The sequence below is a fragment of the Passer domesticus genome, chromosome 8, assembly GCF_036417665.1.
Source record: "Passer domesticus isolate bPasDom1 chromosome 8, bPasDom1.hap1, whole genome shotgun sequence".
In the NCBI taxonomy this organism is placed as follows: Eukaryota; Metazoa; Chordata; class Aves; order Passeriformes; family Passeridae; genus Passer; species Passer domesticus.
In genome coordinates, this window is record NC_087481.1 from 23152607 (window position 1) to 23177715 (window position 25109).

General features: G+C 42.8%; 1 long non-coding RNA gene across 5 annotated transcripts in view; it reads left to right on the top strand.

Moving 5' to 3' along the window:
- The window catches only part of LOC135306123 (uncharacterized), a 168188-nt gene that overhangs the window by 68041 nt on the left and 75038 nt on the right, over positions 1 to 25109 (top strand). For 2 of the 5 annotated variants that reach the window (XR_010366974.1, XR_010366976.1), the window contains exon 1: positions 22414 to 22641. The exons of 2 other annotated variants lie outside the window; for them this stretch is intronic. This is a non-coding gene — a long non-coding RNA (uncharacterized LOC135306123). Of the gene's footprint in view, positions 1 to 22322; positions 22389 to 22413; positions 22642 to 25109 lie in introns of those variants that run through there. One more of the 5 variants, XR_010366973.1, reaches the window with a different exon arrangement.

Sequence of the window (25109 nt, forward strand, 5' to 3'; positions counted from 1 at the left end):
AGGATGACTGTACTGTTTTATAAGTCTCTAAAGTAAAAAAACGTGATTCTATTGACACTGACAGTCTTCTGACTGTTTTCCTGTCACCCATCAGTGATATCTCTCCTTCTGCAGTATCCTGCTATCCTGCTGTCAGTGAAGATTTGGGCCCACTTGTCCATGTGGAGAGAGAGTTAATCTTGGATAGCTTCTGTCTTGGTTGCTTTGTCCTTTGTGTGCTGCATTTTAGCACACAGCATTAAGCAAGTGCCCTCAGGCACAGCAGTTTGCCTCTTCCCCTTCTTTGCCATTACGTCTGACCACCAGATTGATGTAAGTAGCATGTTAGCAGATGGCAGATATTCTTTTCCTGTCAAACAGATAACCTGGAGAAATTGTCAGCTTTTATGAAAAAAGGGCTGGAAGCCCAGTCTTTGGCTGTAATTTATCAAAGTATATCTCATTTCTGTTTACACCAGGTATTCACATGGACCCCAATCTTTAATGGTTGTACCCTGCACATTTGCTGTGTTATTGCAGGACAGATGACAGGGTGAGAGTTTCTTGGGCTGCTTTATTTTTCTTTGAAGAAAAGGATAATCACCATCTATCTAAAGAAAGTCTGAGCCAGTGACATGTCCACAGAATGTGTAAGCAGCTGCCCAGACAGCCTGTGTTTCTCTGATGTAAAGCTGTCTTGGTAGAGTGGGCAAAGAACCCAGAGGCACTAGAAAGCTCAAAACAGCTTTTGCTTTGAATGTGATATAAGTTCTATTGTACTTGGATCCTGCACACTGGGGAAATGCTTAAAAGATAAGTGCAAAAGTAGGTGGTTTGTTATGATATTTCAGACAGACAAGTCAATCCTACTTTAGGTAAGCAGCAAATCTAATTGGCTGCATTCACTGCAACGTGAGCAATGTGACAGAAATACAATATGCACATTTGATTTTCCTTTCCTGTTATTTTTTTAAAAGATGTTTTAGTGCATCACTGACAAATGCATAAATTTCAATAGCTTTCTTTTGATTGTTGTCAATTTAGATAAATGTGCCTGAAAAGTACTGTAAATTCAGCATTTTGCTTGAGGTATTTGTACAGGGATTTCCATTAAATGTGTACAGCCAGATGATAAAATTAATCTGAAATTAATAATGTAGGGCTCTGCAAGAAGACTTAGCAAGTATGCCACAGAAATGGGAACTACAGATCTCACCCAACTAAATTTTTAACATTGTACTCAGAGTGTGTACTCAGAATGAGTAAGCAAACATTAGATATTCTAGAAATGTTTGCCAAGTCTGCTGCAAGAAGCGTAGACAGCTAAAAGATGTCAACAGGGAATACTGTCATACACTAAGAATAATGGTTTATCTAGTGCTTAACACTGAACACCATGTAAACATTTAATCACAGAATAGAAACTACCAAATGCAAGCAGTAGCATGAGAGTTGCATTCACAGCCTTGCACTAATCAAGAAAGTGGTGTTTATTACTTCTGATGAGTAAATAATTTTAACTTTTTTCTTTCCTTTCCTTTTTTTTTTCTTTTTTTTCTTTAATTTACATGATATGTCAGCATCCTAAACACCTGCATAGTGATGTTTGTGAGATCTTATTTCTGGAGGAGACTGAATGAAAATGTTCATTTTTTTGTAGTGGGATGAGCCTTGTAAAGAGACAAGAATAATGAGAAATATGATTGCTAAAACTTAGGGTGCAGTGGTGGTGTTCATAATATATAGTCTCATATACACACATAAAATAGTCATAAGGCAAAGGCAGCCATTTTGCTTGACAACTTTATCACCATCTCCCACGCTCAGTCTCTCAGTGACATGTGCTGAAGCTTCAGGTATTTCATAAAGAGCCAAGGCTTTATTGCTTTAGTTATAATGCAAGAACTAGTAGTAGGGATTTCAGTGCCCCAGTGTTGTAGAAACAACCCTTAGTGCATGAAACAGGTTTCACAGTATGTCATCACACAAACATGGTGCATTTTACACCATACCTATACTTGGCAGGTTAGGGGACAATATTTTTCTTCATGAGCAAGAATGGTATTTTTATCAGAGCTGTGGTTACCAGTTGTTACTCCTGATTTTCACCCTATGCACAAGCTGTCATCCTTCTAAGTGACCTCTTTCTCCATCCATGGAAATTAAGTGTGTCATAAATTAATTTAATGAGAACAAGACTCTCTCATTGCTATAAACTAATCAAAAGTGACCTGTTTTACATGCAAAGGACTATCCTCTAAACTTCTGAGATCAAAGCAGGTCTCAGACAGAGAAGCAAGTTTGAGTATTCTCTGAAAATCTTACCTAAAGAAACAGTTATTATAATTATTATTTCCTTTGTTACTGAAATGTTATCTTTCTGCTGGTGTTAAATAGCTTAACAATAAGGTATTATCTGTTTGCTCTGGGTGAAAGTTGTTTCCATGTTAATGTATGTCTCATCATAAAAGTTAATATGTCGTTATCTTACACACACTTGGAACTCAAAGGGAAGTTGAACCTATCTTCATTTAATCTAAAATTTTCTCAAAGACATGAAAGATTAATCCGTTATTAACATTTGCCTGCAGCTATTTCTAAAATGCATTAGTTGGTTTCTGAGAAATTAATTCTGAAAGAATGATCAAGTGTTCTTAGCTTTGTGGGTTTTACACAGGACTAGGTCCTTACCAAAAGTCATGGTATTTCAACAGTAAAGCATTAAAAGGGGCAAGTTCAGAGCCATGCAACTTGACCTTTTCATTTTCCCAGCTCTGTAGAACTCCTAAAAAAGTGATTTTCCTAAGTCACAAAGTGACTATTACACCATAAAGAGCAGCAGTAACTGTGCTAATATTTTTGTTATTTAAACTTGTTTCTCATGTTAAAAATATACACTTAGAAAGACACAGAAGTCTACATAATAATTGAATATCAAGGGAGTTAGGCCAGTCTGCAGGATCCTTTTGTGCCTATTCTGGTTCAATATTCTCTAGTCAGTCATGTCTATCCCTGACTTTCCTGCCAAAGATAAGTTTTTAATGCATTTCTGTTGAGATCTCACACTTCAGACTTCTTCAGAATTGCAGACTGTTACTTTACAGACACTGAAGTCTCTGCCCCAATCTGTATTGTAAATCCCTTTGGTGATCACAAATCACTGTCTGTAGCATTCCTGTTGCATTCGGTAGGACAGCTTCACTGAGGCTGCTGCTCCAGAGTAGGGATCACTAGGAGAGCCTGAGGGAAGAGCAAGGGTGGGGCATTGCTGCTGGGCTCTGGTGCTTTTTGTAGACTCCAGACTCCCTCTGATAAGTGTGAATTAAAGACCTGTAGTAATGGATTTGAGTGCTAACACAGAAGGGATGAATGTTCATCACTCCCTGAACAGGGCTGTGACATGAAGTATTATATATAACAAAGGAATGGAGGAAGTGTGTGAAGAAAAACTGAGAACTTGCAAAATAGGTGAAATGGGATGTGCTGCAATAGGAAACACTCAAATAAGTTTCAGTCCTTAAATCAAAATAATTAATAACACAAATAGCTGTTACTCCATTGATCTGAAGATGTCTAATGGCTCACAAACTGAATGTGATTCAACAATATCCTGTCATTAAGAAAAAGGCAAGTGTCCCAGTGAGGGTGACAGCAGCAAGAGTTAACAAGGGTATCAGAAACATGACTTGTGGGGACAGAGTTGAGGAACGGGGCTTTAGCTAGAGAAGGAGAAAATGGAGAGGAGATATGAAATTAGTTTTTAGCTCTCTGTGTGATAGCTGCAAAGAGAAAGTCTATCTTCTACAACTCTTCTGCTACTGGGATATAGTAAAACAGGTTTAGCAGATGAGATATGGGATTAGAAGCCAGAAAAACTCGCTAATGACTGGAACAAGTAAATGCCAAAGCAGGATTTTGGAGTTGCTGCTTGTTGTCTTTTCTGAGCCGGCAGAACAGATCATCAGAAATTGCTTCAGGAATTAGTGATCCTACCTTTTGGCAGGAGAATGTCTGACATGAGCTCCTGAGGTCAGTTCCAGCAGTACTGTCTATAGTATTATGGACTGCATAAGATGATAAGAATGGAGTCTGCGCTGCCAATTCTGTGTTAGTGGAAAAAGATGGACATGTGCATGTATTTAGGGTGTCTCAGTCAATAGAGCTGCAAAAGGGCAGGTAATTTAGCTTTCCCATTGATTATTACCTGACTTGCTGCCTGGAAAGATTTGTTGGTCAACCAGAGAAGCCTGCAGCAGAATTTACAGTCAACCTCTGGCCTGAGGTTTACATTAAAACAGTGGACTTTCCCTGACATGTAGCTAATGCTGAATAGCAAGGCAGGCTTTTCAGCTTTCTCCCACACCTGCTAAATTATTTCCTGTGCTCTTGCAGGATCTGTGATTTAAAGCTAATTTCATCATTTACACCATATCAGCTCTGTAGCAGGAATAGACTTTTGTTCTGCATTCACACAGTACCCAGTACAATGGAGCTTCACAGTAGCACAAGAAATGTAATAATGGCACGGAGGGACTTGCTCTATCACTAAGGAAGCTTTTTCTAGTTTCCTTGTGGTTCTGTACATCTCACATACAATTACAGCATAGAGAAAGAGCAACCTCCAAGCAAGCCTATCAGACTGACAGCTTCTTACTTCTATTCACTGCAGTGCAGTCATGTGCCAAATATTAAAAAGAGTGCTTTAGAAATACCAAAATGAGCAATAACATCCGTAAGGCACAAAAAGCAAAGGCAGTAAACAAACCAAAACAAAGCAGAACACATGAAGGGTGGTAGATTTCAGTGTCCGTTCCCCTTAAGGTATAGAGCATTTCATAGATGATTGGCACATAGGATTGAATTAAAAGGGAAAGCTTACTTATTTGCATCCTCTGAAAACTGCTGGCCATATGTAAGCCCAGGGAAGTTACATAACCGTCATCCAGAGTTGTACATTCAAGTAGTTGTCAAGTAAGTTTAGCAAAATTATATTTCTTAATGTTTCTGTATGTACTTCACAGTGCTATAAGGTGGCAAGCATTTATGCTCTTGAAGTATACTTCAAGAGCATAAATGTTTACCTCTGAAGTATACACACACCAACCTGAATACCTAAAAAACAAGTCACAATTAATTTTCTTGTAGTTCAATTCTTGTGGGGTTTTTTCCTCTCCTCTGCTACCTTTTATTTCATTTTACTATCAATTTGTTTCAATTTTTTTCATGCACCTTAACATCTTAAGTTTCTTAATTTCAGTTCATTTTAACTTCTTCCCCTGTTTTAGGTTACTCATGTGTATATATACTAGGCATTTCAGACTAAATTTTTCTAGTGAGTGTTTAGTGATATGGAGACTGTGGGCCCTGAGGGACCAAGGCAATGTCCAGGAAGTCTAGGTGTCACCTCTCCCTCTGTTCCCTCAGGAATCTCACTATCAGGATTATTTTGTATTTAAAAGTCCTTCAGTTTTTTTGGCAGTGCATCCCATGGAGGAGGTCTAGATGGATCTGCCTCAGAGCACTGGCCAGCCTTTTTTCCCTCTCTTTCTCTCAGCTTTCATGCTAATTGTGGTGCTGCACTTCCACACAAGAAGGTGTTTGTTCAGATGTGTCTGTGTGGTGTTCCCTCAGAGGAAGTCCTTTGTCCATGTATTGCCTCTGGGAACCTCCTCTGCAGTGCCACCATCTAGCAGTCTGTAGTCCATCTTCTGTCTCCTTTTGTCTGGAAGCTTTGTACATGTTGAGCTCCTGAATGTTGACATGGATCTATGTAATCATTAATGTTTTGATCAAACCCTCCTAAGTGACATACTGCTTCAAGATATAACCTGAGCTTTTTGAAAATCACATGCTGCTCACACATGTCGTGTCCTACACATCGAAATGTATAACTGAACTCCTTCCTCACTGTAAACACCCTGGGCAGTTTAGGGCATAATGAGATATTGTTTTCTCTCAGTCAACAGAAGGGTTATGTGTTTTGCTTCCTCAGAAAGTCCTAAATCCAGGAGTACCTTAAGTAGCAAGATAACATTTATTGGAGTTGCTTTCACTGGTTTAGATGGTTTGCTGAATCCAGACCCAAAGGAAATTAAATACTTCTAACACCAAAGTGGGGCTGAGGATGAGAATTTACATTTGCAGATCTGGATGTTGTTTTGGGCAATGCTTGTTTTGTTTTCAGGGCTTGTTTACATCTAACAGATGAATGCTGGATGAATTTTCGAATGGGAAAAAATGTACTGTTTCAAGTGAGCAAAAACAAACAAGAAACATACCTTTGAGCTAGCCCGTCAAGTTTCAGCTAAACATTTCTTGCATCTAACAATTTTATGTTATTCAAGCAGAGTTTGTGAAGAGTAAAGACAGGCAATTTGGTAAATCTATTGTCTGTAAAATACAGTTTGTGTGACTAAGGCAAGAAATATGCTTTAATCTAATAATGAATTTATTTCTGTATAAAGACCATTCTAAAACTTTTATTTTCAAAACTTTTGGGTTAGTTATATCAAATTGTATTACAAAAAGTTTATTTGAACTTCATCTATTTCCTCACTATCTTATGTGTCTACTCTGGTATAATTAAAGTACAAGTTATTCAAGTTTTAAGTGCAGGGATGTCCTGGCTTGTAAAATAAGCATGTATTCTATTTTTGCCATCTGTTGGGGGTTAGGCAGTTTTTCTTATCTCTTTCAAGAACAATGACACTGCCAGGAAGATAATCTCCTGCTAATGGGCTATATAATGTCCTGGGTTGTAAAATAAGCATGTATTCTATTTTTGCCATCTGTTGGGGGTTAGGCAGTTTTTCTTATCTCTTTCAAGAACAATGACACTGCCAGGAAGATAATCTCCTGCTAATGGGCTATATAATGTCCTGGGTTGTGAAATAAGCATGTATTCTATTTTTTGCCATCTGTTGGGGGTTAGGCAGTTTTTCTCATCTCTTTCAACAACAATGACACTGCCAGGAAGATAATCTCCTGCTAATGGGCTATTGAATTACTCACTGTGGCTGGTAAGATTAGTTACATCATCCCATTGGGAGATGCTGCACCCAGAGGGAGGAGCCAAGCATCCCTGCCACCATAAAACAAGCATTTCTGAGACCACAGACAGCCTTCTTCGCTGGATTTCCCAGAGGAATCAGGAACCAAGGCCCACCTGCTCCTTAGCCGTATTTTCAGAAAGGATCTACACCCTTCTGCAGATCGCCGCTCCAGGAGGAGCAGCCACCATCTGGCTGGACTACTATCAACACCCTGACTTCTCAGGGTGTCAGGTTTTTTCTCACTCTGCCAGTGTTTTTTTTTTTTTTTTTGCTTGTGCTAAATTACATTGTTATTTAGTTTTTTTCTTCCTAGTAAAGAACTGTTATTCCCATTCCCATAGCTTTGCCTGAGAGCCCTTTTAATTCTGAAATTGTGATAATTCGGAAGGAGGGGGTTTACCTTTTCCATTTCACAGGAGGCTTTTGCCTTCCTTCACAGACTCCTGTCTTTTCAAACCAAGACAGATTTTGGCGCCCAACTTGCGACACGAGGGCATTGAGAGAAAAAAAAAGGGATTAACAGTTCTTAAGTAGTTTAATTTTTAAGTACCACCATGTGGTCTAGTTTTCCCTGGTTTGGGTGGCATGTGGTCGCAAGTGTATACTTCCCATTTTCAGGCCCTTATCTAAATATGGGTCCTATAACTAAGGCCACTGTGTCTGTTATCAAGTTTGTCCTCTGGGTGAAGGATTCATGGATCTTTAATTTCCTCTGGATGGCAGGTACATGGATTCAGAGCTATCACACTCTAACTGCATATTTTTGGAGTTACTTTAATAATGGTACCTACTGTGAGGAAATGACACGGGGGGAAACTTTCTCCCAACCTTTTAACCATCTTTTTGGGTCTGCTCCACCAGTTTTCGAAGGGTTAAGATCCACTCTAAGTGCTAATGATATCATACAATGGGTGGTGTTGCTGATATGCCTGTTATGTTTAGCACTCAGAGATAAGGGAAGATTAACCTGGATAACTACCCTGACACCTACACCAGAGACTAGGGATGCTGCTGCAGAGCCTGACACTACCCCAGAGACTGGAGATGCTGCTGCTCCAGAGCCTGACCCTGCCTCACAGCCTGCCTCAGAAACGAACCACCCAGATTGGGTGAGGGTGCTGGTTAAGGAGATGCAGGAGATGCAAGAGATGCTGAAGGAGTGCATTTCACCAGCTGGTGAGCAACCCGCCCTTTGCCTTGAAGAGGGACAGTCTAATAGTACAGCTGTGGAACCCACAAATGTTACAACTGTCCAGGTTCCAGCTGAACCACAAAGGCAGTCACAGCCAGCAGCAGTTGCCCCGGTAGAAACAAGGAGGTCTAAGATAAAAGCAGAGCACCCAGATAGAGATAGGAATGGAGGAACCTCACAACCCACAGGGGAGCCAGAAGTTGCGATCATCACCGAGTCCCTGACGTACGAAAGTCTCCGTAATCTGCACAAAGACATTGTGCGACGAGGGCGTGAGGCTTATACTACCTGGCTACTCCGGGTCTGGGACCTTATGGGTACAGGCGTGCAGCTGGACGGTGGTGAGGCAAGGAACTTGGGACCCTTAACCCAGGACTCAGGTATGAATCAGATTTTTGTAAGGGAGCCAGGATCCCTTTCTCTCTGGGAGCGGCTTTTAATGAATGTCAGAGAGAGGTTTGTCCACAGGGAGAGAATGCAGGAGCACCACCATAGAATGCGTTGGAAGACCCTGGAGGAAGGGATCCAACAGTTAAGGGAAGTGGCAGTATTAGAGGTACTCTTTGGGAGGGATGCACAACATAATAATGACCCCGACAAGGTCAGGTGCACAGGGCAAATGCTGTGGAGTCTGGCAAATCTGGGGCCATCTCAGTACACCACTTTCATTGCAACAATTGATGCTGACACTAACCGAGAGACAGTGGGCTCTGTTGCCAACAAACTTAGGAATTATGAGAGTATGATTAATGGCCCAATGCAGGCTCATATCTCAGCTGTGATTAAGGAGTTCAAAGAAGAGATGAGGGAGGAAATGAGGAAGGTTAATGCAGCACCCATACGAGTCACAGGCCCCAAAGTCAGAGCCCAACATTCCCCAGCTAGAGAGAGAGGGTACACCCCAAGGGCTAATCTGTGGTTCTTCCTGCGTGACCACGGGGAAGACATGGGGAGGTGGGATGGGAAACCCACTTCTGTCCTGGCAGCACGGGTCCGTCAACTCAAGGAGGGAAACTCTAACTGGGGGAGTTCCACCAAGGTGAAGGTAGCCTCAACCTCCCATGACCAAGCTTTTGGGTACGATCTGTCAGATCCCCTTGAAGGGACCTCTAGTATGTATACCCAGGAGAGGAATAATAACCAGTGTTAGAGGGGCCCTGCCTCTAGCCAGGGAGAGGCACGGGAAAACCGGATCTTCTGGACGGTGTGGATCCGATGGCCTGGCACATCAGAGCCACAAAAATACGATGCCCTAGTTGATACTGGTGCGCAGTGTACCCTGATACCATTGGGACATGTGGGGGCAGAGCCTGTTTCTATTGCTAGTGTGACAGGGGGATCACAGCAATTGACCCTGGTGGAAGCCGAGGTGAGCATGACTGGGAAGGAGTGGCAGAAACATCCTATAGTGACTGGCCCAGAGGCCCCGTGTATTCTGGGCATAGACTTCCTCCGGAACAGCTATTACAGAGACCCAAAGGGACACAGGTGGGCTTTTGGCATAGCTGCTGTAGAGGCAGGGGACATTAAGCAATTGAACACCTTGCCTGGACTGTCAGAAAACCCGTCTGCAGTAGGACTCCTGAGGGTGGAAGAGCAACTCGTGCCAATTGCGACCTCGACAATGCACCGCCGGCAGTATCGGACGGATCGAGATGCCGTGATCCCCATCCACAGAATGATTCGTGAGCTGGAGAGCCAAGGGGTGGTCAGCAAAACCCACTCACCCTTCAACAGCCCCATCTGGCCTGTGCGCAAATCTGACGGAGAATGGAGATTGACTGTGGACTATCGTGCCTTGAATGAAGTGACTCCACCGCTGAGCGCCGCTGTACCGGATATGCTGGAACTCCAGTACGAGCTGGAGTCCAAGGCAGTGAAGTGGTACGCCACTATTGATATTGCTAATGCGTTTTTCTCCATTCCTCTGGCAGCAGAATGCAGGCCTCAGTTTGCTTTCACCTGGAGGGGCGTGCAGTACACCTGGAACCGACTGCCCCAGGGGTGGAAACACAGTCCCACTATCTGCCATGGACTGATCCAGACTGCACTAGAAAAGGGTGAAGCTCCAGAACACCTGCAGTACATCTATGACATCATTGTGTGTGGGAACACAGCAGCAGAAGTGTTTGAGAAAGGTAAGAGGATCATCCAGATACTGCTAGAATCTGGCTTCGCCATCAAGAAGAGCAAAGTCAAGGGACCTGCCCGAGAAATCCAGTTCCTGGGAGTGAAATGGCAAGACGGACGGCGCCAGATTCCCACTGAGGTCATCAACAAGATCACCGCTATGTCCCCACCAACCAGCAAGAAGGAAACACAAGCTTTCCTAGGTGCCATAGGTTTTTGGAGGATGCACATTCCCGAGTATAGCCAGATTGTGAGCCCTCTTTACCTGGTTACCCGCAAAAAGAACGATTTCCACTGGGGCCCTGAGCAGCAACAAGCCTTCACCCAGATCAAGCAGGAGATCGCTCATGCTGTAGCCCTTGGCCCAGTCAGAACGGGACCAGAAGTCAAAAATGTTCTCTACTCTGCAGCCGGGAACAATGGTTTGTCCTGGAGCCTTTGGCAGAAGGTGCCTGGTGAGACTCAAGGTCGACCATTGGGATTCTGGAGCCGAAGTTTCAAAGGGTCCAAAGCCAACTACACCCCAACAGAGAAGGAAATCTTGGCTGCCTATGAAGGAGTTAAAGCCGCCTCGGAGGTGATTGGCACGGAAGCACAACTCCTCCTGGCACCCCGACTACCAGTGCTGGGGTGGATGTTCAAAGGAAAGGTTCCTACTACCCATCACGCCACCGACCCCACATGGAGCAAATGGATTGCCCTCATCACCCAGCGTGCCCGTATTGGAAACCTGAATCGCCCTGGGATTTTAGAGATAATTACGAACTGGCCAGAAGGTGAAAACTTTAGTCTCACTGACGATGAGGAGCAGGTACAAGCGACAAGAGCTGAAGAAGCTCCACCCTATAACCAACTACCAGCAGAGGAAACACGTTACGCTCTTTTCACTGATGGTTCTTGTCGCATCGTAGGGATGAACCGGAAGTGGAAAGCAGCCGTATGGAGCCCCACACGACAGGTTGCACAAGCTACCGAAGGAGAAGGTGGATCAAGCCAACTTGCTGAACTCAAGGCCGTTCAGCTGGCCCTGGACATTGCTGAAAGGGAGAAGTGGCCAAAGCTCTACCTTTATACTGATTCATGGATGGTAGCCAATGCTCTATGGGGCTGGCTGGGAAGGTGGAGAAAAGCCAACTGGCAACGTAAAGGAAAACCAATTTGGGCTGCTGATATATGGAAAGACATTGCCTCTCGGGTGGAGAAACTAACGGTGAAAGTCCGTCATGTAGGTGCCCATGTCCCCAAAAGTCGGGCTAATGAGGAACACCGAAACAACGAGCAGGTAGATCAAGCAGCAAGAATAGAAGTGTCAAAGATAGACTTAGATTGGCACCATAAGGGGGAGTTGTTCCTGGCTCGATGGGTTCACGATGCCTCGGGTCATCAGGGCAGAGATGCCACCTACAAGTGAGCACAAGACCGAGGGGTGGATCTAACCATGGACAGTATTTCTGAGGTTATCCACGACTGTGAGACATGTGCTGCCATCAAACAGGCCAAGCGGGTGAAGCCCCTGTGGTATGGGGGGCGGTGGTCCAAGTACAAGTATGGGGAGGCCTGGCAGATTGACTACATCACACTGCCCCAGACACGCCAAGGCAAGCGCTACGTGCTGACCATGGTGGAAGCCACCACTGGATGGCTAGAGACCTACCCTGTACCTCATGCCACTGCCCGGAACACCATCTTAGGCCTGGAAAAGCAAGTCCTATGGAGACATGGCACACCTGAAAGGATTGAATCTGACAACGGCACCCATTTCAAGAACAGCCTTATCAACACCTGGGCCAGAGAACATGGTATCGAATGGATATATCATATCCCCTATCATGCTCCAGCTGCTGGCAAAGTTGAACGGTGCAACGGACTCCTTAAGACTACCCTGAAGGCACTTGGTGGGGGAACATTTAGAAACTAGGAAAATAACCTAGCAAAAGCAACCTGGATGGTCAACACCTGAGGGTCCATCAATCGAGCTGGCCCTGCCCAGTCTGAACCCTTGCACACAATAGATGGAGATAAAGTCCCTGTGGTACATATGAAGGGTATTTTAGGGAAAACTGTCTGGATTAATCCCCACCTCAGGCAGAGACAAACCCATCCGTGGGATTGTTTTTGCTCAAGGACCTGGTTACACTTGGTGGGTAATGCAGAAAGATGGGGAAACCCGTTGTGTACCACAGGGAAACCTGGTCTTAAGTGAAAACTGAGTATAAGATTTCATTGTGACACAGATGGAAATAGAATAAGGGGTGGATAATGTCCTGGCTTGTAAAATAAGCATGTATTCTATTTTTGCCATCTGTTGGGGGTTAGGCAGTTTTTCTTATCTCTTTCAAGAACAATGACACTGCCAGGAAGATAATCTCCTGCTAATGGGCTATTGAATTACTCACTGTGGCTGGTAAGATTAGTTACATCATCCCATTGGGAGATGCTGCACCCAGAGGGAGGAGCCAAGCATCCCTGCCACCATAAAACAAGCATTTCTGAGACCACAGACAGCCTTCTTCGCTGGATTTCCCAGAGGAATCAGGAACCAAGGCCCAGCTGCTCCTTCGCCGCATTTTCAAAAAGGATCTACACCCTTCTGCAGATCGCCGCTCCAGGAGGAGCAGCCACCATCTGGCTGGACTACTATCAACACCCTGACTTCTCAGGGTGTCAGGTTTTTTCTCACTCTGCCAGTGTTGTTTTTTTTTTTTTTTTGCTTGTGCTAAATTACATTGTTATTTAGTTTTTTTCTTCCTAGTAAAGAACTGTTATTCCCATTCCCATAGCTTTGCCTGAGAGCCCTTTTAATTCTGAAATTGTGATAATTCGGAAGGAGGGGGTTTACCTTTTCCATTTCACAGGAGGCTTTTGCCTTCCTTCACAGACTCCTGTCTTTTCAAACCAAGACAAGGGAGTAACTGTAATAGCAGTTGAATTTAAAAAGTAGTGTAAAGAAACAAAGGTGTATGTCAAATCTCTTTAGATCTTTGTTGCTTAAACTTGGACCCCTTGGACGAGGACACGAGGCTTGACTCCATGTTGATCAGAAGGCTGATTTATTATGATATATATTATACTAAAATACTACATTATAACTATACTAAAAAGAACAGAGAGAAAGAGATCAGAAGGCTACAAAGACAAGAATAGAACAGCAATGAATAACAAAAATCCTGTGACTGCTCACAGCCTTGGCACAGGTGGCTGTGATTGGTCACTGATTGAAAACAATCCACATGAACCAATGGAAGATTCACCTGTGGCACTCCACAGCAGCAGATAGTTATTGTTTACATTTCTTTCCTGAGGCCCTCAGCTCCTCAGGACAGGAAAAATCCTAGCAGAGGCTTTTTCACTAAAAATCCTGGCAACAGATCTTAAGTTACTATTATTGAAAATCCTGTAGGTCATGTTTACTTTTACAAAATTACCATGCAAAAATATCAGTAGGCAAAATACAACCTGCATAATTGAAGCAAGTTAAATGGTATGAAGAATGTCTTGAACAAATAGCTATGAGGGACATATACATAACCATTAGTGTAACTCTCTAAGTCTACTTAGACTTAATTACAGTGCTGCAGAACTCTGCACCAGAAGCTGTGAGATGTGAAAAGAGACATTTTGCATACTGCTGTAGGGATCATTGTATTTATGCAAGACACTGACATGTCTTTACTCTGAAGGGATAATTGAAACAATTGGGTTTGACTACACTGGCAATATGGAAACCACACAAGCAGAACAATGGCAGTGCCATAGGACTGCTCAGCAATCAGAGCTGTCATCTGGTCTGATTTGCATATGACATATCAAAAGCATTCTGGCATCTTACTCCAAACTTTTAATTTGATGAAACACATACACACATAACCGCAAATCTCACCAGAATATTGTAATTTCACCACAAATAAAACATTGCACAATCCTGTCAGCAAGCCTGCAAAAAAGTAATGATAAACTCTTGCTACCTCAAGACACCTAGTTGGGAAAGAATTAAAGCTTGACATTGATATCACTTAGATTAACATAAATCTTAAGAGATTTTGGGACAGTCACTGGTGTTACTCTGGTGAAGAGCTGTTCTGGTACCAAAGTTAGCTCTACAGTTTATCAAAACCTCTAAAGACAAGGTAGTACTGCAAATAATGGAGTAAAAAATAATTTTGTGAAGTTAACTGTGAAATATAAAAGGTTCTCTCTATGCTGTAGTTTTCCAAACACATGTGAGAGATGGTCTAGAGTTCCCCTCATTTGCCTCACAACCGTCTCAAGGATAGACATCAGGATCCTGAGGCCCCTGAGCAGAATTCTGGCCTGCCAAGTGATTTTTCACAGCTGTGTCTAGAGTGACTGCTCCTAGCAGGGCCTGCCAAGGGGCAACACTCCCTATGTGCTTGCACCTGCTTTGCGACAATGGCTTGTGAATTTCCCCACCTCTTGGCCTGGTTGGACTTTTCTGGGGTAACCTTTGGTGGTCCCTCCACAGAAGACCCCCTCATCTGCTTTTCAATCACCATGATGGATGCACTGAGATGGAAGAAGCCTCTCTCTCTCAAGGACTGAGACATGAGACCCCTATATGAAAAGCTCCCCCATCCCAAGGACTGAGACTGAAACCCCTAACAGGGGGTAGGTGTGTGGGGGAGCTTGTAGCCATGATATTTTATGAAAAATCCTCTGCTAGGATTTTTCCCGTCCTGAGGAGCTGAGAGCCTCAGGAAAGAAATGTAATCAATAACTATCTCCTGCTGTGGAATGCAACAGGTGCATCTTCCATTGGTCCATGTGGATTGTTTTCAATTAGTGACCAATCACAGCCACCTGTGCCAAGGCTGTGAGCAGTCACAGGATTTTGTTATGCATGCTATTCGATTCTATTCTTGTTCTTTGTAGCCTTCTGATCATCTTCGCTGTTCTTTAGTATAGTTTAATGTAGTATTTTAATATATTATATAACATAATAAATCAGCCTTCTGATGAAAATGGAGTCAAGCCTCGTGTCCCCACACATCGGGTGTTCACCTCAACAGGAGCTAACCTGACCAAAGCAAGATATTTGCCTGCAGGTGTGGCCATTACACCAAAAAGACAATGGTTCTCACCTACTGCTGAGAACATGGACTGTCTGTACCTTCTTTCCCCCTCAGTGATTATCTGTTCCCCCTCAACAGTTCCAAGATCTGTTCCCCACCTTCAGCAATAGACTGTAATAGAGCCTTGAGTTAATCAGGACTTTCGAGATCTCCCAGACATAACAGGTGGATCCTCAGCTGGACTGCAGAGGAGTTCATCTCTACGTTTGGTAGCTATACTCCTTCTTTCTCCCTTCCCCTCTTTTCTGTTCTTTTCCTTTCCCCAATTCCTTTAACTCATTTGCTGTGATCCTTCAATAAAGGTGCATTTGTTTTAATTGATACTGCAGTTCCCTTTCCATGTGTTTTTTTGTAGTCTGAGATCAGTAAAATGAACCAACATGACCCCTGCTTGTATGAGCAGATTGTGAGAAATGCAGTAATTGCTAAAGAGACTCTTTTCTAAAGGCAATAGCAATTCTTCCAACACTCTTCCCCAGTATTTTACAGTATTGCTCTATGTGAGTTAGGCCATTACAGAGTGGGTGGAGAACTGACTGGATGGGCATGGTCAGCAGGCTGTACTCTGCTTGGAGGCCAATGACAAGGATACCACAGGGGCACCTGCTGACCCTGTCCTTTGCATCTCTGTCCATCACCTGGTGCGGGCCACAGAGTGAGGGCTCAACAGGTTTACAATGAGGAGCATAAGGGCACAAAGGGGAACAAAAGACATGTGACGTCTCGCAGCTGGGAAGGAAGAACCTGGAGCAGGGATGCAGGCTGGAGCTGCCTTGCTGGGCAGAATTTCTGCTTATGAGACCTGGGAGTCCTGGCAGACAGCAAGCTGGGCACAAGCACACAGTGTGTCCTGGCAGCATGGAAGGAAAGCACCATTGTTGGCTGTACGAGCCATGGCAGACCTTGCAGGTTGAAGGAAACGCTTGGCACTTGTGAGATCTCATAGTGAAATTTCTTCACAGAATGATAGAAAAATATGTGTAAAGAAAAAATTATTTGGGTAGAAGAAAAAGCTGGAATTGTGAAGTTCAGGGAGATGCAAAACCTCACTTTGTACAAAATGATTAAACACTTCAAGAAGATAAACAGCATATATCATAGCAAAAAACATGTGCTAATAATTATCACTACACCGAACTGGAAATTTACATTATACTGGATACCTGACGTTTCGTAGAGAGGGGGAAGGAAAGTACTGATTTATTTTTTCCACTGCATTATGATAGGAATTCTGACTTTTCAGTCTGAAGGAATGCTAGCTATTTGGAAGGAAAACGTTCTGGAGAAGCACTAAGATGGAGTTCTAAAAGCTAAAATCAAGTTTTCTTAATCTAGAAAGAATCAAGAAATAGATGAAGAAGAAATTAAAGCCTTTTATGTTGGATAACCACATCTGAAATATTTTAAAACACATTTTAAACAAATGTTCTCCACTGCCTGCTATAAATCATCTGTCTGGGTGGATTGTAAAATCTTCCTGTGATTGCTGGATTGGAAAATAATGTGAATAATTCAAAGACACTGAGTGGTGTTAAATTTTAATAATAAACCAATATCAGCATTGTAATAAATTTTAGAAGGATGATATTCGAATACTATGTCTTATTTCTTTGTACTACTATAAGAAATGATATTTTTTAATGAGAAGTACTTTATGAAGAGCATGAATTCAGCTCTACAAATTCTGTAGTGCCAGCATTGGATTAGAGCACATCACCACATCATATAGATAGATGTTCCACAGGCAAGGCCCAGTTTTTGTGTAGAGCTTCTCCCAGGTATAGTGAGGAGAGGCCAATGCCCCAAAGAACTTTGTGTAACAGAGGCAAAGCTGAAAGAGATAGTGAAGTGTATTACTAACAAAAGATGCTGTCAAATACAATTTCTTCATGCATGTCCAGGTGTACACTGTGTACTAATATTTCTGGGGTTTCTGACTGGGAATTTTAAATGCTCCTGGTTTTTGGTAGTACTTGTCATAGTCCCAAGTCTGAATGCTTAATCTTTCCAGGTATTTTTAAGACCTTTCAAGTATTAATCCGTGTTTTTCTGCTAGGTGTGTTTTCAGGAAGTGCGCTTGGTGCTTACAGGTTTTTTACAAAGTTTTCCAAAGATTGCTTACACAATGAAGCACAAGTTTTATAGGCTTCTAATTAGATCTCACATATGTTTGCAGTCTGGGAGGCTTCAAATGGCTACTGGGAAGTCCTGGCTACTGCTTGTTTCTTTTCAGTTACAGGAACCAAATTTACTCAGGAATAAATTACATGGATTTTAGGAGACTTGAAGAAGCAATTAATGTGTTCTCATTTATTTATGATAATTGTCAGACATTTATGCAATGGGAAATCAGATCAGTGTGGTGCACGTCAGGTGTGGGTTGCTCCAGTTACACAGTTATTTGCTCTACACATACAACCAAAGCATTCAGTACAGCATTGACTGTAGGAGCAGACAACACTGAGCAGGCTTGATTTTATCTGTGGCTCTATAAAAAAGTATACCCGGCTGTATGTCTGCAGATAAAATCATATTTCAAGTTAAGGTGTGCATCTAGCTTTTTATAGTAACCCTAAATTCTGCACCTCACTCTGGTCTTTGCAGTGATCTGCAGAGGTTTCCCCAGTGGTACTCAGTATATCAGACTCCACTCGTGTCATGGTTTGACCCTGGCACAATGCCAGGGCCCCCATGAAAGATATATTTCCAAAATGGTTACTGTGAGATGTGACCCGGAAACAGAACAAAGCAGGCTCCCAATTGGGGATGGAGGGAAAAACACAACACTTTATTAATTACGACATCTCAAAAGGAACACAAACAAAACTAAGAATGAAAACCCTCCAAATACATTCCTCCTCCCCCCCTCCATTTTCTCCACAGAATGAAATAACATCATAGACTTTCACCCTGTCACCAATCTCTCACATAATCAATTTTCAGTCCATCATCACCCCTCAAATAATCAACTCTCAAGTCCATCAGGGAGAGAGGAGTCCCCCCTTGCACCATAGGCTTCCCTCGGAAACACAATTGAAACCTCTTGTGTTTCCATGTCACTCGTGGCACCGCCCAGAGAACATCGGCCCTTGTGACTTCTTCCCCCCCCATGTCCAGTGCTCTCACCACTGCACATGGGCCAGGACTGCTTTTAGGGTTCCCCGTTTAAGGATGCTCCACCCAGTTCCAAAAGCAGCAGTCTCTCAACTTCGGGAAAGCTGTCCCCCCCAAATTTCACCCCCTGGGGCCGAGGGGCCTCATGAACAGAGATCTTCCTCTTCTCTGAAGACAGAGGGCATCCCACACCCTCCTCAGCCGTCTCTGTTCACACCGCTGCTTCACTCTTGACTCCAAGGTACTGCCTCCCCCTAAATACAGTCTGCGGGTCACAGGAAAAAAACATGGGTCTATTCATGGCCATACAAGAAAGAGTCCAGCCCAAGGCCACTCCAGCATCTCTTCCCACCTAGGATTCTTCTCACCGCTTCTGACATCTCTCACTCGTACTCTCTTTCCTCACACTTGTCCACTGCTTCATCTCTCACCTCATTCTGATTCAGGAGGATCAGTATTTGTAAGGTTTCCATTATTCTACCAAGGGGTTAAAATTTTCGCCTCTGTCTGCCCAGGACTCCCACAGCTGCCAGGCACCTTCTCTCGCCGCATCCCCCGCTTCTGGCCGGCCGTGCTGCCAGCACAGTCTCTATCACTCTCTCCTTGGGGGCGCTGCCCAGATATTCCAGGTCTCCTCCACCCCTGCACCTTGCAGAGGGCTCCAGCCTCCCTTCCCTCAGGCCGCATGGCCTCCCCTGCCCCACCCCGACGAAGCCTCCACCCCCGGGCAGGGGGAGTTGGTCAGACTCACTCACCAACGCCGGATTCCAAAGAGGAAGTTTCTCTGGGAATGCTCTGCTTTTAACCCCTGTGTGTTCTCAGAGGCGTATCCAGATCCTCAGTGGCCACAACAGGTGCCAATTTCAAATCTGGCCACTGATTGGTTTGACCACAACTTTCCCAGAAACTCACTTCCAGGCCAAACCACGACAACTCGTCAGAACCCACTGGAACTGGAAACTTGGTACTTTATGGGGCTGCAGCAACCCAGAAAAAGTTTTGTTTGAAGCACTTGAGGCTTTCTCATCGTTCAGAGTGAAGTAACATACAGATATATAGAACAAGGGAAAATTTTTCAATCTTTCTTGATTCTGATCAGAGAAAGTTGTTTTGTGAAATGTTACAAGTCAAGCTCTTCTGTTTTACAGGGAATCATTTAAATATATATATATTTACTATTGTTTTCAAAAAAGCTTAGATTTATTTCTTCTAATAGAGTTTAATAGGATGAATAGAGATTTTCATCAGTATGTCTTCTGTATAAATTCAACCAATTTAGCTATAAATCACTCCTCCAAAAATACGTAATTGCTCTTTTATACTAAAATAAAGGATGTTATTTGCTCACAGTTACACTAAAGATCATCAGTAACTGATGTGACAGAGGTTCAGTTAAGATGTAAATGTAATGTGTCACTAGCAAAATTCACAGACTTATCTTTATAGGACACACTGGCATTTCAAAGTTTTAAAACAATACTTCAGAATATGAGTCACTGAGCTTACCCTGAAACCCCATCCTGCTAAGTACATGGGGATGTTTAAAAATCTGACTGGCCATGGCCCTGAGCATCCTGCTTTGAGCAGGGTGACTGAATTTGCCAGTTTCTGCGGGTGCCTTCTATGTCAGCTACTCTTTGATTCTGCAGATTCTCAAAACTTGCCCCTCTGGTGCCATTCTCTCCTTGTAAGAAAAGTCTTATGGTAAGTTATATAAATTACAGGAAAGCCTCTATTTAACCTATTTTCAGAAAATTACTTGAACTGAATTTTAAGTTTCTTTTTGAGGATATGCTATAGATACCTATGTAGTGGTTTTGTTAATTAAAAGAAGTAATCTTCCATGAAGGTTCTTGAACTGCAGTCATCGTAAAAGGAATATTATATATGCAGTAGCATCCAAGTGATCTTGCCAAAGCTAGACAGCAATTTCTCTTGCTGATGGAGCATTCCATCATGAAAACATTGAGACAGATTCTGCACTGTTTTGCACCTGGCAAAACTCCATTGACTTCATTAGGTGGATTTATCCTGAGTGTTGTAGATTTTCAGATGTTACAGGAATATGACACAGATGTGAAAAATTAAAATACAAAAAGCTACTAGCTCTGGCCCTTAAAAACAAAGTGATAATGCTGGACATTTATGTTCTAAATGTAGGAGGCTGAATTTATTAAATTAACCTTAAGCTTGGATTAGGATTGTAAGAATTTTGGAATTATTTTTGGAGTGACAGTAGTTTTGAAATTACTTGCAACAAGGAGTTTTTAAATTACATTTTGAGCAAGTAGAGTTTATCTTCTATCAGAGACTATATGAATTTACTGTAGTTTTGTTCAGTTTCCCAGCAGACCCAAAAAGAAATCTAATAAAACCTAGGGTAGAAACTACTTGAACTACTTTCTTGACCTCTCCACCACTGGCATAACTTGCATTGCCTCAGTGCCACGTGCTCTGCTTGACAGGCTGTCAGCATCTCCAGCAGGACAATGTACTTTTGGAAGTTCCAGCACTTGTCTGCTGGGTGCTGGTGCCAGCAGCCAGTCCTGGAGAGTAGCTGAAGTGCTGGTTCTTTGTGATATCTGTCACAATGTGATATATGTCCACAAATAAATGATCCTCAAATGTCCTTCCTTCCACTTTGAAAGTGAAGGGAAAGAGACAAAGTAGAAATGAGGGAAGAATAGACTCACAGGGAAAAATAGCAGATGCAGAAAAAGTAGGAAAAAAGGTCAAATGGTTATCCAGAGAAGAAACAGAGAGCTGTAAAGAGCATAAGGAAAAGGGACTTGTGAAGAATTTTCACAATATTTGTACAGGTTTATTGTTAGTCTGGTTTTCCCATAGAGAATGGTGTATCTTTTCACACTGTGTGCATACATCCCCTCTCCCTGTAAGAATTATTTAATTACTTGAACAGTGTACAGATTCAATCCCTGTAGGTTTCATCAATGTGAATGACAGTGCTGGACAGCAAAATCTCTTTCTTTTTAGGAGTGGAGGGGAAGATGTAGCACAAACACATTCAATGTTACACTGCAAAGAAAGGGTGCTGACTACCTAAACTGTGGCAGCAGCTCTCTGGTCACAGAGAGAAACAGACAACTTTCCCAGGCATCGTTCAGGGAAAAGTCCGTGAGAATATCAGAGAAAAGAATGAGAAACATTTTTTATCTTAACTTGCTGCGCCTTGTATTGTGAACATGTGGAATGTGTTATGGAGATTTGTTTACCAAATGGTGGTTTCTTAATTAGCCAATAGTGATGGTGTTTTAAGTAAAGGACCCATCAAGTCCACCTGTAGTGAACTAGGATGTAAAAAAAGCAATGGGGTTCTTAATAAAGTAATGATCAGACTTCTGTAAATGCATGGAGTCTGTGTAACTTATTGCCCAGTCCCGGCTAGGGGGCTTAGTGCTGATACCTAAACTTTAGAAAAGCTTCAGAAAGGGCTTACATGACAGCCTAAGAATGATGAAATCCATGTATGTAGAAAACAAGGTTTTGTTAGTTCTGAAAGTTTTGGATTGCCATAGGTGGTTTATTTTAGACAAAAATTGACTGGAGAATGGGATAGACTGTAAGAGCTAGTTGTCGTAGGTTAAGAAGGAAATGAGTTTTTTGGGAAGTTGTAGTTAAATCAATTAGTGCTTGGATTTGAATATTAGCACCTGGTTTGGCCACTGAAGGTATGGACCGCCTCTGAGAACACAGGGGTTAGAAGCAAGAACTCCCAGGAGAATTCTCTTTTAGTTTCAGTCTGTAAAGGAGGTCAGAGCTCCCCTGCCTAGCCAGGGCTGGGTGGGGAGGGAAGCCATGCGACCGGGTGAGGTAGGCCGGAGCCTCGGGCAGAGGAGGGGGGTGAAGGCCTTGCAAAAGATGGAAGGGTGGAGGAGCCCTGAGAAGCATTGGGCCCCCCGGGAGAGAGATAGAGAGAGAGAGACAGTGCCTGTGCTGCCTTGAAATTTGATATCATGGTCTGGCAGCACGGCTGGCCAGAAGCGGGGGATGCGGCGAGAGAAGGTGCCCGGCAGCTGTGGGAGTTCTGAGCAGACAGAGGCAAAGATTTTCACCCCTTTATAGAGTAATGGAAACCTTACAAATACTGATCCTCCTGAATCAGAATGAGGAGAGAGAGATGAAGCAGGAGGAAATGAGCAAGTGTGAGGAAAGTTGGTGCACGTGAGAAATGTCAGAAGAGGTGGGAGGAGATGATTGAGTGGCCTTGAGCTGGACTCTTTCTTGTAGGGCCATGAATAGACCCATGCTTTTCCTGTGACCCAGAGACTGCATTTTGGGGGAGGCAATGCGTTGAAGCCAAAGAGAGTGCAGTGAAGCAGTGGCATGAACAGAGATGGTTGAGGAGGGTGTGGGATGCCCTCTGTCTTCAGAGAAGAGGAAGATCTCTGTTCATGAGGCCCCTCGGCCCCAGGGGGTGAAATTTGGGGGGGACAGCTTTCCCGAAGTTGAGAGACTGCTGCTTTTGTTGAAACTGGGCAGAGCATCCTTAAACGGGGAACCCTAAAAGCAGTCCTGGCCCATGTGCAGTGGTGAGAGCACTGGACATGGAGGGAAGAAGTCACAAGGGCCGATGTTCTCTGGGTAGTGCCACGAGTGACATGGAAACACAAGAGGTTTCAATTGTGTTTCCGAGGGAAGCCTATGCTGCAAGGGGGGACTCCTCTCTCCCTGATGGACTTGAGGGTCAATTATCTAAGGGGTGGTGATGGACTGAAAATTGATTATCTGATAGATGGTGACGGTGTGGAAATCTATGGTGTTATTTCATGCTGTAGAGGCAATGGGGGAGAGGAGGAGGAATGTGTTTGGTGGGTTTTCATTCTTAGTTTTGTGTCTGTTCCTTTTTAGATGTTGTAGTTAACAAAGTTTGTTTCCTTTATTCCTAAGTTGGAGCCTGCTTTGTTCTGTTTCCGGATCACATCTCACAGAAGCCACTAGGGAAAGTGTATTTTCATGGGGGCACTGGCATTGTGCCAGCCTCAAACCATGACACTAGTTCACTAGCTAAAAGCTATTTTCAATTGACTTTAGCTTTGTTAAATTTAGAACTGGGCTTCCAAATGGCTCTCTGATGGGGTGAACATAAGAATTGAAATGAATAGAAAGCTTTAGCACTGAGCCTTCCCTATGAGAAAACTTTGAAAAATTCCAGGACTAGTTATGTAAGTAAATCTTGGCATTCCTCATCAGTAAGTAGTTCTGGTACAGGATAATAATCACAGAAGTCAAAGTAGATGCATTAAAGGAGAATGACACAGCAAAAGGAAGTAACCCAGTGCTGACTCAGCCTGGAACTTGGACATATAGGGTTACGACAAGGGGAATGGCTTTAAAGTGCCAGAGGGCTGGTTCAAGTTAGATATTGGGAAGAAACTCCTTATTGTGAGGGTGATGAGACTCCGGCACAGATTGCCCAAGGAAACGGTGGATGCTCTATCCCTGGAGGTGCTTGAGGCCAGGATGGATGGGGCTTTGAGTCACCTGGGTCTAGTGGAAGATATCAGTTGCCATGATAGTAGGATTGCAACCAGATTATCTTTAATGTCCTTTTCAAAGATCACTCTAAGGAAAAAGGAAAGAAAGAAGAACTAAAAAAAAATAGAATTCTCTAGGTAGGCTGTTCCAAAAAATAAATGTGTACTTCAGAAGGGTTTGGAGTCTATGCATGGAAACAGTGCTGCTTTGTTGGAAACTGGAATTTTACTAGCTTATTCACCTTACACCAAGGATTTTTTAAACGCACATTTTCCATGAAAAACCTGATACTTTGAAGCACAGCTTCGAAATCTTCAATTTTTAACACCCAAGACATTTTGTGAATGTAGCCCCTGTTCTCAAGTTGAATTGCTTTGTAAAAATACCATGTTCCTAACCTAGGTAAGTAACTTGAAATTATTTTCAACTTTTAAGGCATACAGACTGAGCCTCACAGAAATGATTGATGAACATCACCTCCCACTATTTTCTATAAATATTTTTTCCATTTAACATAATTTTGATTGTCATATTTATTTTAATGTCAAGGCTCATATAATCATGTATTCCTTATCTTACATTTGACTGACAGTAGACAAAGAGAGAAAGCATCCAGGCCAGACTAAATACTATTTCTTACATATTTTTCTTGTAGGGTCCAATTGTCCTTAGCTTGTTCATACTGGCATAGCCATGTTGACCTCAGTAGGACTAGTTATATTGAGCCAAAGAGGAAATCTAGTCCATTAAATTCCCCCTTTCTCTCTCTTGTGGCTGCGCAAACTATTTATTTTATTACGGCATGCTCTTTTTTCTTTTGTGGAATTCAAAAGGCTTTATCATTTTAATCTCAAGCATTTAATTTTAAGATTTTTAGACTTTTTTAGAATAGTACTTGCAACACTAAGACCTTTCACCTTATTAGGTCAATATAAGGAATAAATATTACCCAACAGCCCTCTTTTTTTCTACTTCATATGCTATTTGAAACACTTGACAATGTGCTTATAACCACTGTGTATGTTATGTGAAAAATACGTTCTTATTAAATTTGAT